Genomic DNA, 13,090 nt, shown 5'->3' with positions numbered 1-13,090 from the left:
ATGGTGTTGATGTATGACTGCTATAAAGGAGGTTGCTATTTTCCCCACACCAACCCTTCAGCTGCCATCATTTGGCAGACAGGGCTCTGAAAGACCAGAGAGGTGAGACTGACTTTCCAAAGCTTTGATGTGGTTAAGAAACAAACAGCAAGAGAGAGGGAGGTGGTTTCTGTCTTCAAACAATGCAGAAGCATCTGTTGGAGAAATGCCATCTAAGAAGAAATTCTGACTGATAAAGATAAAAGCAAAGTTACTCATGTCACAGACGAGTAGACAACAAAGAGCTCCTCATACTTCCTGTCCCTCCCAGAATTCTTTGAGGAAACTTCCCAACAGATGACCTTTTTAGGGCAACTTGGTGGCACCTCTAAAGTGGCTATGACTGCGCACTATGTAATTGTGGGAGCTGCCACTTTTGGGTCCTTACAAGATGCCAGGTGTTCTCTTAGTGCATTCGTTCTGTATATCATCTTACCAAGGCCGCTCAAAATGCCAGAATTCAATGTCATCATCATTTTCTGAGTCATAGGTATTTTGTGTGCTCAGACTCCCCCAGCTGATGATGGACAGCTCAAGTGGCAGCCTGTACTTGAGGCTGCTTCCTGCCAGGTGCGGTTATTTACGGCTTTATTGCACGTTTCTTCATCTTGGTGCTCACACCCACACTGAACGTTTATAGAGAAGCGATCTGATGTGGTGTCAAGGTTCTGGTGGAACCCAAATGTCCATCAGACATGGAGAATCTGGATTTGCATCTCCCAGTGGCATGATGGTGTGACCATGAAATGAATGGCTTGCATAGTCAAGAGCAAAGGCGTCTTGAGTTCAAGTCTGGAATTCATTTTTTTTTTTTTAGCAAATGTTCCCAGAGGAATTGTTGTCCATTCCCATTAATAAACATCAAGTTTTTGACCTTGAATGTTACTGCTTCCTAGACTGAAACATGCATTGAGAAAATGGAGGGCAAGGTTGTACTACTTCCTATGCTCCCAATCACTGCTTCCCCTAGAGGAAAATGAGGACTCCTTAAGCTCATCTCTTCACCTAGAAAAAATAGCAATTTTAATAGTGGGAAATATTTTTTTTTTCGAGACAGGGTTTCACTGTAGTTTTAGAATCTGTTCAAGAACTAGCTCTTGTAGACCAGGCTGGCCTCAAACTCACAGAGATCCACCTGCCTCTGCCTCTGCCTCCCGAGCACTGGGATTAAAAGTGTGCACTACCATTGCCCAGCTGTGGGAAATAATTTTCATAAAATCTCCTTGTGTTTACACATTCATATGTTAAAAGCTCATTTGTTTCAGGCTATCCTTTTTAAAAAGGGTTGTGTAGGTGAATGGCCCTGGGAAGACATGGGCCATGACTTCTGTGAGGATCTTAATCACACTGGGGATGGCTGAGAAGTCCTCAGCTCCCTCTCAGAACACAGTTCCACATTTGAGGGCAAATGACCCTCAAGTATCTCCATGGAAGAAAATGGAATACTCTCCTAGAACCTGTGAGTTCCCAGAGTTCTTCCAAACCAGAATTCTTGGAACATGATCCCAGTGTATCATTTGTGGATCACAAAGTATAAGGAGTGCATCTGCCTTCTTCAGGCCCTTTCTCTGCCCTCAATGGAAGGGAATAGCAACAAGTGAGAGAAAAGCAGCCAGCACCCAGGGGTTACCTTGTATGAGAATTTTCAAACATAGCTGTTTAACTTACACTGTGGTAATGAGTGAGCAAAGAGCTTTTTATTGTTCTGACCCTCTTAGAATTCAGGCTTTATCTCTGCAGCATCCAATATCACCAGGATACTACTTGCAGCAGGACAATAACATTAGTAGATTGCTTCCTATGCATGAAACACAATGGTAATAAATTTCACTTCAACCATCTCCCTTATACTGAAATTTAGTTATTAATTTTCATTTCACACACAGAGAACCAGAAACCCAGAAATGTAACATACTAGCTGGTGTTGCTCGCATACAAGATAATGCAGCCAGAGAAGAGAGCAGTGGGATGGAAACCCAGTTTCTCCAATTTCAGAAGTTATGCCATCCCATCCTTCAAAGGCTGAGGATTTGGCCACACATTCTTCCCCAGGCCTGGCTCAGCCTTAGAACTTGGGGAGTGGCTGAATGTAGAGGTCAGTGGCCTCTAGCATCCTCTGCATTTCTCTCCTGGACGCATATTCCTTAAAATGTGGCTCCTGCTCTGTGCGCTTAGCCTTCCCTTCTTGTTGACCCCTCCAGATTCTGCCCCAACCCCTGGAGCATATTATTTTTTTTTCTTGGTGGATTTGGCATGCACTTCTTGGTCTCTTCTTCAACCCTGTTCTTGGTCTTCTGATTTTAAACACAGAGAACGATGAAAGTAGGAAGCATCCTATGCTCCTCTATCTTCCTAGGACCTAGAGTCTCCATGACAACCCTACTTTTTCATGAGAAAAAGTAATACTTGTATCACAGGAGTATTTCCAAGGCATTTCACGTTGCCTGTTTCGCAATGTGATGCCAAGCTCTTACAGAATGCAATGTAAAAATTTAAGTCCTGTTGTAAAGTATAGGTTACCACATAATAGCACACTTAAATTATTGAGGGGATGGCATCTTCCTGAGATTTCTCAAAGGAGCACTTGCCAAAGAGTTATGTCTTCTCAGTGCAAACTCTGAAAGCAATAATGTGATGTAAAGTCTGCGATTTGAAAGAACTAGAAAGGAAAAGTTTTGTTTACATAAACGAGCACCTGCATGTTTGTCTCCTGTACCCATCTTGGAAGCGTCCCCAGGGAGTCACCATGGCTTCCCCTTCCCTTTCCCTCACTCACATCCAGGCTGCAGGTGTGTCTGAACTAGAGGCCTCATAAATTATGTGGCTCTTATTAGTCCTCAGCGAATGTGAAAACTTTCCCCATAAGTGTCAGTGAGATAAACAAGGTTCACAAAACAAAATGCGTGCATATTTTGTTGGGATTCAGTATGCACAAAGAGTCCCCAAAGAATAATGAAGTTATTTCAATTAGATTAATTGGGAATGTGTAATATGCAGCTCCAAACTGGCTTTTGAAATTACAAATGAATAGAGGGTGACGTTTGGATCTTCTTGAAAATGACTTTGCTGGTTGTGTGGTTATGGATGAGTAGGGGCACTTAGCCTTCACATAAGCAAAATTCAAAGACCTATAGAATAGCTTGCATATGCCCTATGACCCCTCCCACATGCATGTGCCTGTCTCTCATCTCCTCTCCTCCTCTCTCTCCCTCCCTCTCTCCCTCCCTCCCTTCCTCTCTCTTACTGCCTCCTCCCTTTCCCCTTCTTGCTCCTTTTGTCTTACATCCCTTTCCCTCAGCAGAGTCTTATATGGCCTAGACTGATCTCAAATGTGAGAAGCAGCTTAGGCTGGCCTTGACCGCCATACCCTGCTTCCTCTCTCTTAAGTACTACAGTTTGGCCATCACCCCCAGCCCTTTTCCAATTCTTTTTTCAATATTCTGTTTTCAGTTTCCAGAAACCTTGTTTTCTCTACTCGTCGGTGGGTACTGTTTGCGAAAATAATAGACATTTAAAATCACTGTATATTTGTTAACCTCTTCCTCTTTCCTCTTCTTCACCATCCTCCCCCTCCTCTTTTCTTCCTCTTGCTCACCCTCTTCTCTTTCTTCTCCCCTTCTCCCCTTTCTTCTTCAATCAGTAGTCTATAAGACAGAGGAAATACCACTTTCTAGAAATTATACTCACATCACTTCGGATTGCTGATCCTGAGAAACAAATTTCTGAGAAACAAATTTCCTGGCATACATCATGTCACCTAGGGATTCAAAATATTCCTACAAACACCCTTTCAACCATGTCAGGCTGCCAATCAAAGATAACAAAGCACATTAGGTGATAAGACAACATAAATGAAACACCAGCCATGACAGTAGACAATGGAGACGGACTTGTGGGAACCCTGACACCAAACTGATTGACTTCCAATAGCAACGCTTGGTAGAACTAACCAGATAAAAGAGCACTTTCTTATCAGCCAGGACTAGAGAAAAGGGAGGCAACATATTTGAAAAGGAACCAAACACAAGTTCTAGAATTTGTAATTTTCAAACTCAAATTCAATCCATTCAATCAAGGCATTGTACTTATAATCCTGACATTTAGGTGCTTTAAAGCAGGAGTATTGCTAAGAGGTCAAGGCCTCCAGAGTTACATAGCGAGGTCTAGGCAGGCTTAAGACAAAAAGGTACTCCAGCAAGCAATTCAAAACTAACAGTTAGTGAGATTAATAGCAAATTGGATACAGCTATGTCCGGTGAAATCGACAGGATGTGGTGGGACCCATCTGAAACAGAGAAGGATGAAGACAGTAGAAAACACAAAACGCATAGCCAGAGGGCTTTTGTGACAGAGGGATGATGGGAAATTGTGTTCTTTGAACGTTAGGAAGAAAAGAGACCCAGTAGCAGTCATGAAAAGCTCAGAGTAGTAATGAGGGAGAGGTTTTCCAAATATATGAAAGTTACTGGGCCACAGATTCAAAACACCCAATGAACTGTATTCAGAAGACAAGCAGAACAAAGAGCACCTAGACATAGCACAGAAAAATTGACCTGTTTGAAGAGGTCAGTGTGGCATCTAGAAAGCCAAACGTATTCTTCAAGAATCCAGATGCAATTGGTATTTTCAGTTAGCAAAGAGAATGTCTCATGAGGTGACCCGAGGGGACCACTGTAAATATTTTAGGAAATAGTAAATGCTGTTCTTTGAGGAAAATGGACATTGTACGATTATATTAGAAAACTTAGACCTTTTCAGTGTGGAAAGAAATTACATGCACACAGTATGGTAAATATTTAAACAATATTCAATAGAATTTTTTATGAGTAAAACTAAATTAAGTCTATAACAAAAGAAAAGAGTCCGGGGCTGGAAGAGATGGCTTAGGGGGTAGAAGCACTCACAGGTCTACCAGAAGGCTAGAGTTTGGTCCCCAGCACCCATGTTAGGTGGCTGACCACTACCTATAACAACAGCTTGGTGCCTTCTTCTGGCTATTTCAGCCACTTATACACATCTAACATACACTTAAATAGAAATAGACACATACAAATTAACAAAAATCAAAATGGAAGGTGATATGTGCTAATAAAATTTACAAATTTCTAGAACAATAGAATAAAATAATAATAATGATAACTATTGTTATTACTGTTAACATTGCTGCTAAAGAATCATAAATAAAACCATATCTACCATAAAACAGCAGGCCCAAAGAACTTCTTCAATAAATTCTATCAAACACATAATAATTGTTATCAAAATTCTCCAAAGTCAAGAGAAATGACATTCTTTACACAGATGCAAGAACCTGGCAAATCTTGGAGAGCAATGGACTGGGGAATGTTATCAAAAAAAGCACCTAAGATGATGGTCATACAGGAATATACTTTTTCAGCTAAGCATGGTGACATACATCCATAGTCCCTGTGTTTGTTTCTTCTGCTGCAGCTGGAGGATAGTCATCAGTTTCAGGCTAGGTAGAGCTATGTTGAAAGAATCTGTTCCAACAGGAAAACAAATGAGAAAAAATTAATATTCTGAAATCCCTAGTTTAGGCATGTTGAATGTAATCATCTTTCAGATACTTTTATATGCAATTCACTTCATTCAAATTTTGTTTAGAATGTGACACTTATACCCACGAGCAAATTCTTCTGTGTAATTTTAGAAAAAAGAATACTTAACTTTAATATTTACTTTAACATTTAGAGACCTGATTTATGCCTGAAAAATTAGAATAATAGATAATGTGTATAAGCCCAAACAAGGAATTAACACTGTCAGTATTTTCCACACATATGATTTTCTACATAACACATCTAAGATAAATTCTTAAAATTAAAGAATGCATTTAACAAGGTTACTTGACACAAGATCAACAGAATAAAACAGTTTTTATATGTTGTAATGAAAATCTGAAAGAAAGATAAAGTTTAGACAGTTGCTACTTGGTATTGGAAAATATTTCTAGTACTGAATTGAGTCTAAGCTCCATGAGTCTTTTTATAAAAAACAGCTAGGATAAGTGAGTGAAATCTGAAATACATGGCAATGTGTTCCATGACCAGAGGTTGAAGACTTAATTTAATCAATCTATGTTATCTCCCTACATTTTTCTGCACACCCAATGTTACCCCTAGCAACATGTGATGACTTACGTTACTGTAGAATTTTTTTAGCGTGCCTTGAAGGGCCCCCGATAGCTAAAATACCCTTGAAAAGGACTTATTCTAATGCATAAGAAGGCTTGTGTTAAAGCCATAATGTTGAGATTAGTCAAATCAGAACAGACAACTCAGAGAAGAGCAGGACATGTTGGAAGAAGAGCACTTGATTGACAGAGCTACAACAAATGGCCCCCTAAAGAGGACAGAAGAAACTGCTGTTAATTTTAAAAGGTACACAAAATCAATTCCAGATGAATAGGAGCCTTACTATTAAAGGTTGAAGCAATTGAACTTACTGAGGAAATTTTATGAAATATATTCTAATCGTTTATTTTTGAGGAAGATAACTCTGTGTGTGTATGTATGTATGTGTGTGTGTGTGGTGTGTGTGATGCTTATGAATTATTTTTTGGTGATTAAGGTCTCTTCTAAAACTGGCTGTCTTGTTCCCACCTCTACACCCCTGGATTTGCTGGCATGTGCTTTTACGTGGGTTCTGAAGATCAGAACTCAATTCTTCAAGCTCATACATTTTTACCAATCATTTCCCATCCCTGTAGTAATTTTTAAATTATGTACAAAAATTAATCATGAGAAAAAATTATTTTCTTACATCAAAATTAAGAACTTTTGTCTGCCAGTGATCACCACAAAGGCTTTGACCAAAATAAAGCAGAATCTTTAGTGAGAATACATGTAACTAATAAAGGGCTGTTGTTTAAAATGTGAAGATGGCCTCTATATTAGTAAGAGGAAGTAGACAGACAAGCCCGTGGGGAAAATTAGGCAAGATGGCAGAGCCAGCATTCCCTAAAGAGCATGTAAAAGATTGGCCATAAGATGGGAAAGAGTCAACTTCATTAGCTACTAGTGAAGCCACACTCATGATGTTCTTGCACACCCACCAGAAAAGCAGAAATAAGAAAGGTACAGTGTCACAAGTCATTGTAATTGCCACCCGACTGGATTCTTATTTACTGCTGGTGGATATGTAACTTGGGACAGTGGTTTGTAAAGTATTCAAAAGTACTGCCACTTTTCTACTCAAGTTAAGGATGCGTGTAATCACGTTACCTGGCAACCATATTCTAAATCATTAATCTGACAGTAATGTCTACCAGGTTTTGAGTGTGTGCTCATAACATCTTGATTCATGTAGCAAAAGATGTGAAGCATCTCAAATGTCCCTCAGCCAACAATGACGGGAGAGCTTCCATAGTCCAGGGAGGACGTGTGAACTACAGCTACCTTGTGCATCATCCTTGAAACTAGGTACTGGCCAGAAAAGAATGTTCCCTATAAATCCCATTTATATAATGGTCAATATAGGTTGAATTAAGCAAGAGTAATCCAGATTGTATAATTAGTTGCAAAAAGTAGATAGGAAGCCAAGAAAATGATTAACAGAAAATTCAAAATCTTGTTAGGTCTTTATTAGATGGGTGGTTTTTTAGAATTTAAAATCGGATTTTTAGAAAAACAGAAATGTCCTGTTTTCTTTTCTGTCTGGGTGATAGTTACATGAATATTTAGCTTACAGTAATACATTAAGCTTTCTATTTATTTTTTTGGTCTGTATGTATGTATGCATTCCTATGCATGTGTGTGTGTGTGTGTGTGTGTGTGTAGAGGCCAGAAGATGCATCTGGTTCTTTCTTCATTGTTCTCCACCTTATTATTGAAATAAAATCTCTCATTGAAACTGCAGCTCACTGATTGGCTAGACAGGCTGGCCAGAGAGAGTTGTGGGAGTCCTCCTCTCTCCTCTATACCTCTTCTCCATGGTTTACACACATGAATATCTGGCTTTTTTTTTTTTTGCATAGTGTTGGGATCTGAACTCAGATCATAATACCGACGAGGCAAATACCAACTGATTCACATCCCTGGCTTCCTTTATATTTATGTGTGTTTTTTTTGTACGAGTATTTATATTTCACCAAGGTATTTAGATAAATGCATCTTCAGCTTCTATCAGTTTATTGTGTATTTTGGTTCCCTTGTCTGATGTTTGATGGGCACTTCCACTGATCTGCTCTTTCCATGCTCCTGATTCAAAATGAATGTGGTTCTTTTGAGCTTTTTTTCCCGGATCTAATCATCATGTTGGCTTTTCAAGTTGGGAATTAAGATTCCAGTGTTGAGTTCACTTCTCTTAGTCACCACACTCAATAATGTTCTGTTTCCATTACCTCTTTATGCCGTTTGGAATGGTCTCTCCCCTATGGCTTTGTAACCTATCCCTGTTCTTTCTAGAACCTTCTGTGCTCCTTTTTCCTGTTGGAGCTTGCCTTCTTCTATCCAATCCTTCTCCCATTGTCAGAGTCCTTTTCTGAAATGCTGATCAGAACAAGTAGACTGACTTTCTCATTAAACTCGGATTGCTCGATGCCATCTCACACAATTTATCCTTAGCCTTTCCCCTAAGCTTATTTATTATGCTCATGTCTGGTCCATACTTCTGGGGCACTATCTGCTTTATGGAGGATTTAGTAACTTAAGAACAAAGCTGTGACCTCACTTTCTCTTTCCTTCTACCTTCTTTTCACCTCTGTACCATTTCCCCAAAATTTATTCATGCAACCTTATCTCAGTCTATCAGCATAAAAGGTAATTTTATAGCTCCATGCATGGACTTCATGGGGCTTTGTAACAAGTTCCTTTGCCATCGGCTTCAGGGATTGTAGAAGAATAGAAACTTAATAGCTAAGTAATGAATAATCTTGACTGAATTAATTCAGAGGCAGGAAGTGTCACGTCTTCCTGGGAGAAGATGCCAGAGACATCATGACCCATTTATCCCACGCCTTGAGAGCTGACAGAGCAATCACAATGGCAGGATTCAAAGAGACAGGTTCAGAGGCAGAAACACGAGTGACTCCTCAATAAGGCCTGGATTCGTTCGGGAATCCACACACACAGGCTTCACGTTGGCAGATTGATTTTTATAAACAAGTCTGCTGTGTTTGCAGTTGGGCTTTTCAGAATTCGCTTTGACTGGAGCTTGATGGGAGGCATTATTTCCCATTGATTCTTTTCATCCAATACGCCATGAGAGGACTGCATTCCTGAGCTGGCAATAAAATCATGCATATTTAAATCACAGTTATTTGCCATGCAGAGGAATAATTAAGTCATGATAGCTAACATATATATTTGGTGACTTGACATTGATTTTTTTTTTATGGCTCTAATTTGAGCTCTGTAACAATTCACTGATGTGTCCTAGAGGAGTCTGGGGTTTGGTATTGTAGCAGATGGTAATCTCATGTTCTCAGGTTCAGTGAAGATGGCTATAGAAAAGAGCAGTATATACCCACTTTACACTCACAATAATGACTTAGTCAGAAACAAATCTGAGCCACCATAGAACTCAGATTTCAAGTAGCACAGTGACAGAGTGAGAGGGTGAGGCGGCTCACTTCCGTACTCACATGTTCCTTGCTGATTAGGTGAGAGTCAAGTTCCCTGGCTTAGTGCGGGGATCTTCTTATTCCATGAATTATAATGAACACATAAATTCTGAGTTGCAGCTCCTTTAAGGAAGAAAGGAACAATGTCTTGCTGTGTTTCTTTTCTGATTCAAACACATGGTCCATGTATGCACATGAATAATAGCAGGTTTTATTATTGGTTGCTTGCCGTGTGTGTGTGTGTGTGTGTGTGTGTGTGTGTGTGTGTGTGTGTGACAGCGAGCGAGCGAGAGAGAGAGAGAGAGAGAGAGAGAGAGAGAGAGAAGCATGTGGAGATCTTTATATATTTTTCCTTGGGTACTGCCCATATTCTTAATAAGACAGTCTCTTGGTGGTCTGGAACTTGCCTAGCAGGCTAGGAAGTCTAGTCAGTCAGCCTTGGAGGCCTGCCTATATCTCTGCTTCCCAGGCACTGGCATTATAAGTAAAGGCTACTAAGCCCAGCCTTTTCACTGACTAAGCTGTTTCCTGTTTTTTTTCTAACATATTTTTAGGCCTACCTTCAAGACCACAAATTGGAACAGTATAATTAAAACATCTGAGTCTTACAAAAGTCAAAGAACTTGCCCAAGGTCAGTCACACAGCTTATAGGATGTCTGGGCTGTTATTCTTTGTTTCAGAATATTATCCTGTAACGTGGATACCTCCAAATAAAGTCCAGTATGCACTAGCACACCTGGGTGAAGAGTAAGACATTTAAGGTCCCTAGTTTATAATACTAAATAGGGTCCCCCTGCCGCATATTCAATGTAGGATTGGAATCCACAGTGTTTAAAACATGGAGAGTTGTGTGGGACAATAATATATTGATGGATTTAATAAGCCTTTATGAAATGCATGCTCTCTGAATGATCTTGAGCTAAGCCCTGACACCACAGAACCAGAGACAGATGACAAAGAAAACTTCAAGTAACAGGGAACCCATGAGTTCTGGCATCTGGGCAGACTACTAGCAGTTCAATTTATCATGTGGTAAAATTGTTTCCGTTTTGGGGGTGTCCTTCCCTCCAGAAAGCACTTGCTAGTGTCTGAGAATGGTTTGATCTCACTATGGGGGAAACCAGAAGCTCCTCACCTGTTAAACAGTACTTGAAATTGCAATAGATGGGACCAGGCAGATATAGGTAGCACTGAGTTTGCGAACTGCTGATGGCGGTTCGTGTGCCCATACACACGGAATCGGGGCAGCATACCTGTGCAGCGTGACTCAAAGGAGAATTGTCTTAGTTTGAGCCGGTCCCAGTGCACTGTGGGTTATCCCAGAAACGTACCCACCCACTTTTCCTCTGGTGTCTTATTGTGCAGGAACAGGATCACTGAAGGATTTGGCCATATGTGGTGAAGAGTGGCGGATGCTCAGCAGACTCAGCCGGTGAAGCATAGCCCAGAATCAGCTTGTTCTCAGCTCCCTGGTCCTCAGGAAGGTGGAGCCCTTGTCTTCCTGTTACCAAGGCTCTCCACCTCTTCTATTTAAAGTAGTAAGGCATGAAATAAAATGAAAACAACAAAAATATTTCTACTAACAAAGCAAAATACCACCAAAATCAAAAATCGAAAGCACCCCAGTCCCTGGCATCCATATACCCAAAGAGTCTGGAATATTCAGGTAGAAATTCCATCCCAAGCCCCCCTCCCCTGGGAGTTGCCTCAGTCCCCTGAGAAAACCCACCAAATAATGACCCCTCCTCAGAGATGCTGAAGACTACTCCCACAGGGTATTTAAACACCCCGCCCCCCGCCCCAGAGAACAATCCTGGTTTTCCTTTCCTGGTTCCTCTCTGAGGGATTGGAAAGCCACCCAGGGAAGTTTAGTATCCATTAAACCTGGGCTTTTCCTAACTCGGTTTGATTTGGTTTGATTCAGATCATTGCGTAGGCAGAGAGGTTTATCGGGGTGCAGAAACTTTTCATCCTGTGTTGGCAAACATGGAAAGAACCTGCTCTTTTGCCACTGAAACGAGAAGCTGTTTCTTTTCCAAATCCTGATGGGTGACTAGCTGTAAAGGAGAGGTTGAGTGGACAGAGTAAAGAACAGAGTGTGAACTGGAGAAGGATGGGAATTGGAAGGAGAGGGGAGGAAGAATAGGCAAAAACAATCACCACCGTAAAAATATGATAAATTAGCATGTCCTGGTCTAGGCTTGCTGTGAACTGCTCAGTGGATGTCAATTCCTGGTTTCCTTCACTCTGAGAAAATGCCTGAAGCACGGCTGTGATGAGCCACTGATCAGTTAGAGATATGACCATATATATTTGGTCTCCAATTCTGTGCAAATGACCGAGTGTTCGCTGCCTATGTTTATGGCTCATTTCTGTGCTGAGGACAGGCATGAATTATTTTATTTACATTCCAGTGATATATGTAGGCATTATTGTTATCTTCATGCTACCCATGTGGGTAGCATGATTCACGGACTAGTAATTGCTTGGTGTATATGTTCCTACCAAGGTCAGAGTTGAATTACTGGTCTAATATCACTGAACATGCAGCTGGGAATAGAAACTTTCAATCTGCTGTCACAACAGTGAGCCAGCTATGGCACGGCCCTGGCCCTGGCCCTGGCCAAACACCATGTGAGATGCACCCTACAGAGGCCAACATTGAAGTCATTCCTTAAATCACACCTGGCTCTACATGGGGGAATATACCAAAATAAACCCCATAATAATATGTCAAGATTTTGTAAAAATAATGAATTCTGAACACAAACTTGGATCATTGTATTTTGAGCACAAGGCCTTTAAATCACGATTTCAGAACCTCTACTTTATATGAATAATATCCCACTTGAAAACTAATAATGGACAGAAACTTCATATGTTTCAGGTAACAGTGATCATTACTACAATTTATTACTCATTAGTGGGAAAGGAAATCTTATATGGAGAAAGTAGAATTCAAAAGAGGCTAAGTAAAGAATTAATCATTTTTATAAATAATGTCAAGGAAAACCATTACACCATTGAGTTTCATTGAAAGCACAAGATTTATATTAGAAAATTTCCTCTCTATGATTTTACTTAATAATATAGGGAAACCTTAAGCAGTGTATTACACAGCCATATAATTTTCCCCTTAGTATGGGGGAACAAATTAAAGCTACTAGGCATAGCCTGGTGGTTAAAAGTATGTTTTAGACTGAGGAGAGGGCTCAGTTGATAAAATTTTACAAGCTTGAGGACCTGAGTTTGATCCCCATAGCCCACATATATAAGCCAGATGTGGACGTGGTAGTGCTATGGTGTGTGTGTGTGTGTGTGTGTGTGTGTGTGTGTGTGTGTATGTATGTGTTCCTAGCACTGGCAAAGCAGAGATAGGTAGATCTCTGTGTCTCAATGACCAGGCAGGCAGTTAAATAGTTCATGAGGAGTTCTAGGTCATAAATATTTTTATCATAAAAGAAATA

This window comes from Microtus oregoni, unplaced genomic scaffold (genome assembly GCF_018167655.1).
Source record: "Microtus oregoni isolate MIOR12 unplaced genomic scaffold, Mior012 000058F_ref0000040, whole genome shotgun sequence".
Taxonomy (NCBI): Eukaryota; Metazoa; Chordata; class Mammalia; order Rodentia; family Cricetidae; genus Microtus; species Microtus oregoni.
This window is presented reverse-complemented; position numbering follows the sequence as displayed.